General features: G+C 33.4%; 1 long non-coding RNA gene across 1 annotated transcript; it reads left to right on the forward strand.

Moving 5' to 3' along the window:
- The first annotated feature begins 978 nt into the window (after positions 1-978).
- On the forward strand, positions 979-3866 carry LOC121413538. Its single transcript, XR_005969752.1, has 3 exons — positions 979-1310; positions 2952-3064; positions 3661-3866. It is a non-coding gene; the product is annotated as an uncharacterized LOC121413538 (long non-coding RNA).
- Positions 3867-6021: the final 2155 nt, after the last annotated feature.

The following is a 6021-nucleotide window of genomic DNA, read 5'->3' on the forward strand; positions in this document are numbered from 1 at the left end:
AGCACTTCTTAAGGTGATTGCTTGATTCAAAATGTTCTTGCAATGTCACTTATGTGACCCAATCTTTAGATTCTTACCTCTGCAATGTATGTGTCCACGCAACATTATAGTCAACAATATACAAGTATGTAATGATGTTCATTAGCGCGCATTATCATTCTGAACTTTAAATGAGCATTTGCAGTACTGATAACAAACTTCGATAGCCCTATCATGAGTTGAAGATTGAAAAGGCGTTGGGATACAAACCAATAATGCACCATTTTCTCCAGTTTAATCTTTGCAACCTCATGTGTTTTTAGAACTACTTAAGTTTCTTGGTATGAAGCATTAAGAAAATAAAATTAAAAGAATCAATAAACAGCATATGCTCGTCTGCGTCAATAACCATTTAATGAGGAAGGGGGTTTCCCCATGCCATAAATCATGTTATTTCACAAGATCTGTTCTTGATATGGGCAGATTTCTGACATGAATCTTCAAGCACATTTGTTTGTAGGCTGAACTTGAATGCATATGTGGACAAAGTTGTCCAGTGTGCAAATGCACTGCACTATTAAATCATAATAGTAGTAACTTCATAGAAATACTGTTGACATGTTTTTATAGCAACTCATTTTGTTCTATTTTTCAATTGACATTGCCAATACTTGTACCAAGAGCTGTGATGAAGAAACATCATTTTTATAGCATCATCATCTTGATATTGATATTTTTTCCCCCAAAGAAATTTACCATGTAAGAGATTTAGCCAGCTTTATTTTGTGCAATTGAATACCGACAGATGAAATACTTTGGAAATGAGAGCAGTATCTCAACGAAGTTATACTTTGATATTTTATCATGGTTATTATTATCCTCATAATGACAGATTCTTCAATGTGTTATTCATATAAAAAAGCTGAAGTACTTCAAATGATTTTTAAAAAAATACAAGAACACCTCATTTATTTATACATCTTCCAACTGTCTTGTTTTTTTCTTTAAAAACTTCTTGGCTTTTTATCAATAGTTCTTTTTTTTTTACCAGTGCCTTGAATTGGGGTGGGAGATTCAATATTGTTTAACACATTTAAATGAAATTAACTAACTTAATTAAGTACATCATTCTCTCTAAACTCTTTCTTTGTCCGCCCCCCCCCCCCTCTTTCAAGTATATTTGATTCAAACCATAATTTTTCATGTTTTAGATATAGATCATATGAGGACATGCGCTAATTTTAGATCTCTCACTCTTTATCCTACAGATTTGTCTGATAGCCGGTGCGGCCTGATGCTTTGACTGATCACCAACCATCATCCTTTCGAAGGTAAATGGAACAGTATCATGCAGGTCCTGGGCTCCGTAGCACGATGGTTTGCAATCAAATGCTAAATACCAATGACCAATCAAGATCGTCGTTGCACGCGCACTCTGTTAAAGATACTGACTGGGAACCAATCAGTGAGGTGCTTTCATACTTGAAATTCATCGCAAACCTCCGTGTTATGGAGCCCTGGTTGTCCCAAACTTGCATTTGAATATAGCTTTTAGAAAAAATTTAACACAATTTTTAGTATTACTTTTAGCCAATGAGAAGTTCAAGGTTATACCTCGTTCCCACTGCCGTGCGATCCGTTACAAACACCACGATTGCCTTTTCGTAAATGATTGTGAAATGTTTAGACCATTCCAAAAATTTTCTACAATAAATACAATTGCCACAATTGATCTCATATTATTGTGATATGACTTTATACGATTACTCCATGATTTTGACACAGTTTTAATGGTTTATTTCGATTCGTCTGATCCCAATTTGTCCAATTTCCAACTCTGTCTACTACCATTTGGTCTATCATCAGTATGTCTACTCACAACATGGTTTACTTTCATTTAGTTTAATGCCATTATGTCTAATAACCAGTTGGTCCAATGACTATTTAGTCCATATACCATTTGGTCTAATTAAACTTCAGTGTTAAATGTGCAAAATTAATGAAAAGAAAATTAGACCAACTGGTTATAGACGAAATGGTAATAGACAAAATGAAAAGACGAAGTGATGATTGGACCAAATAGTAGTTAGACTATGGTATTAGACTAAATGAAGGTAGACCATGTGGTGAGTGGATGAGTTAGCAGTTATAAATCGTGACAGAACTAATAATTAAAATTTTCATTCTGGGCAATTCCATAATGTGTACATCTGACCCCCTATGTGTGGGACCTTCATGAGATTTTCTCTCTCTGATTTCTTGTTCTTTTGATAGTCTGTAATGCTCTCAAAGAACTATGACTTGGTCAGTTTATGAAGTGATGTAAGTCTTGAGAGAAATGGGGGTTGGATGTACAAAAAGGTTGATCATTTTATGAAATTAGTCTTTGATTTTCCTGAACTGTATTCACACATGCAAGTTTGTAACAGCCATCAAATTTGCCTATAGGTATGCATACCCTTGTTATTTTAACAGTACTTTCAATAGTGTATTTTGAATTTTCCTATCACCCCCCCCCCCAAAAAAAAAAAAAAATATATATATATATATATCAATAATAATAATAAATAAATGATTTTTAAAAATATAATAAAAAATAGATAAATAAATAAATTAAAATCTATTAATTAATAAAGTCAATAAAAAATTGAAGGGAAATGTCAATCTGAATAAACAATAAAACTCGGTTTAGACATTGAATTAAAGAAAAATAGAAATGATACAATATCAAAGTCAAGACATCAAGGCACAGTTTGTTGGTTGAATTCATCCTGCAACAGATTCCTGAATATTGAGAACTGAATCCGCAATTTCTAAATATTTTCCCCAGTGTTTGACGATTAGTATACATAGTCATACCAGTATTTGCTCTATTGTTTGTAGAATGAATTTTAGATCATTCATGATAAAAAATTTGAAGTCGAATAAAAGTATTATGCTTTCCCTCTAACTGGTGTTTCTTATTCATGTAGGGAGGACGACGATGGTAGAGGGAGAGCACCTGTGCCTGGATGCACACATCTGTGTAGGATGACAACTTCTAGTATCATGAAGCATATGAAGACATCATCACATGAAGATTTGTGTAAGAAAGCCTAAAACTTATTAACCCTTTGCGTGCTGATGTTGCAATTGTGCACATTCATACAATAAAATTCAACAATCGTAATTAGTTTTCTCCCCTACCTTCAAATTAGATAAGCTGATAACAGGCAATAGTTCTTGGATGACATCTATATAATAGTAATAAGTATCAATGGTGCAATATGGATATCTTGAATGAAAGAAAATGACATGGAAACAATTGTCATTATTATCCCCCAAATAAATTAATTCAGTGTGCAAAGAGTTAATTGCAGAATATGAAATATTTAGCTTTAGATTTACAAAGTAACAAGGATGTGATGCAGTTGTGTTACATTTACATATTTTGTCTTTGTCAGTACTATGTTCTTGTGACACCGTCGTGATGAAATATTGTCACTATCCCCTTGATCACCTTTAGTTCCGCGTGCCTTACAAGTGCTTAGCACGTAGCAATAGATTCAGGTGTAATATAGATGCCATTAATGTGCTTATACTCCTGTAGAAGACCATGACTTTTCTTTCATCTGTATGTGATGTCAGATGATGAATTAGGTAATCTTTCAATATTTCCTTATCTAACTCTTTATTTTCCAGATCGCAGTATCTGTGGTCTTCAAGAAGCCGGAGGAATTCCATCTAGGATCAGTATGAAGTAGCTACAATGAAAGAGGAGACATTTCTTGACATCGAACTTCAACACAGAGGATGTCCAAAAAGCCATTTGCAGCATTCCTTCTGTCTTGAAAATTTGTCCCTCTCGTAGTATTTGCATGGTCTCGTTAGCATGAATTCTTGTATTGCAAAGTAGGGAAAAAGTTGTGATGGTGAGTTTTAATTTGTAATTTGCGAATCCAGTATCTACACCGTCCATGTAGGCAGTACAGTTAAACCTTTCTTGGCAACCCCAGTCTATAGTGAAAACCTTCTTTGGGTGACCATAAGATACAGGTTTGACTGTGCTTTTTGTCTGTACCACGCTTTAAAATTTACAACTGGATGGATTCTCAACTGCACAATTCAAAATGTGTGCCTTCAGATCTGACCTTTATTGCATACTTTATTCTGATATTGTGAAAAGACCATCAAATTGATCCAATCACAGGCATGATATAATCTCTATGACCGTTGACCTTGAGATCTGTAAAACTTTTCAGATCTCCATCACTCCAATATGCATACATGAACCAAGTTTGAAGTTGATTTGTCAAACAGTTCTTGAGTTATTGCAAGAACAAGGCTTTCCAAGTTATACAATGACCTCTGTGACCTTCAACCTTTGACCTCCACACCTCTTTGTCACTCCCATATGCATACATGATCTAAATAAAAAGTAAATCTGTCAAACGGTTCTTGAACTGTCACGAGAGCTGAGAGCGGATTTGTCAGTGAAATAGTTGACAAGACTATTTTGAAATATCCCTGGGAATGTCGCTTACAATCCTGTAAGTGCCACTTTCTTTTCTTTCATCAGAATACAGGAAAGAGAAAACCTTACATGATTCCATTTAACAGATTCCAGCTTTGCAAACTGCTTATGAAGTAGTACCGAGTATGTTGCATTTTTAATTTGGTCGGTGTTCACAATAATTCTTTCCAAATTGTTTGATGGAATCTGTTGACTCATGAAACCTTTGTGGTTTAGCCATAGTAAACAGATCTATTTTGCAAGATAACATTATTGTTGGTATGACCTATTCAAACAAAATGTTGATACACATGTCCATCATGACTTATGAATGAATATTCTTTGGTAATGAAAATTTCAACAGATTGAAATTTATGATTCACTGTTGTGAGAATAAATCAGAAGAGAATAAGCCAATCTTGTGATAATGTGACTTGTATTTGTTGATTAAAACCCAAACAAGTGGAAATGCACAAAAGTACCGAATGTGTATTATTTCATTTTGAGAGATATACAAGAGAAAAAGTGAAGGATGTCCATTTGTTTGATGAAGGATGATTAAAGAGATACTGCAGGCCGAAAATATTTATATCTAAATAAATAGAGTAAAATTCACAAAGCAAAATGTTGAAAATTTCATCAAAAACCAGATAACAAAGTTATTGGATGTTAAAGATTTGCATCATTCTGGTGAAACAGTTCTAGGCATGTCTTTTTAATATTCATTTGGTGGGCTAATGATGTCACATCCCCACTTCTCTTTTTCATATGTTATTACATGAAATCATAATTTCTTTTTTCATAAATGTGTAAAAATGATGTATCTCCATTATTATGAAAAAGTTGCAGCAAGAAATAACTTATGCACTTAATCAGTTATAAATCCAATTTTAAGTCCTTGGTAGAAAAAAAATTGAATAAACCTAATTTCATATAATAAAATACAAAAGAACAAGTGGGGATATGACATACATTAACCCACCTATTGAATATTTATGAAGATGTGCCTAGAACTATTTCAACGGAAAAATTTAAATCTTTAAAATTCAATAACTTTGACATTTGTTATCCGATTTTGATGAAATTTTCAGCATTTTGCTCTGTGAATTTGACTCTATTTATCTTCAGCCCGGAGCATCCCTTTAAAAATATCTCCCAAATCGTTCTCTTTGTTACTGGCTCTCACCCATTGCCTCCCCATTATGTTGCAAAAATAATAAAATCACAAATACTTGGTTCTCAGAACAGTAGTCTTGTAATAAGGTGACCAAGATACGTTCTAACAAAATAGATGTGCTCATGGACTTGTCAAATGTTATTAATAATTTCCTAGTCCCTTGCATACTAAATTTATTGGTCATGATGGTTGCAAAAATAATGACTAGTGCCTCAGAACCAAGTACATGTGAATGATCAATGTACATTTGTTGATTTCTTGGAAGTTTTACAATAATTTGTTCCAAGAGTAGTTAACCTTGTTTTTAAGTTTTAACAAAAGCATGAAAAATACAGGAAAAAAGTATTGGTAAAGGTTTGATGATTTTTCTGTA

Source organism: Lytechinus variegatus, chromosome 4 (genome assembly GCF_018143015.1).
Source record: "Lytechinus variegatus isolate NC3 chromosome 4, Lvar_3.0, whole genome shotgun sequence".
NCBI lineage: Eukaryota > Metazoa > Echinodermata > Echinoidea > Temnopleuroida > Toxopneustidae > Lytechinus > Lytechinus variegatus.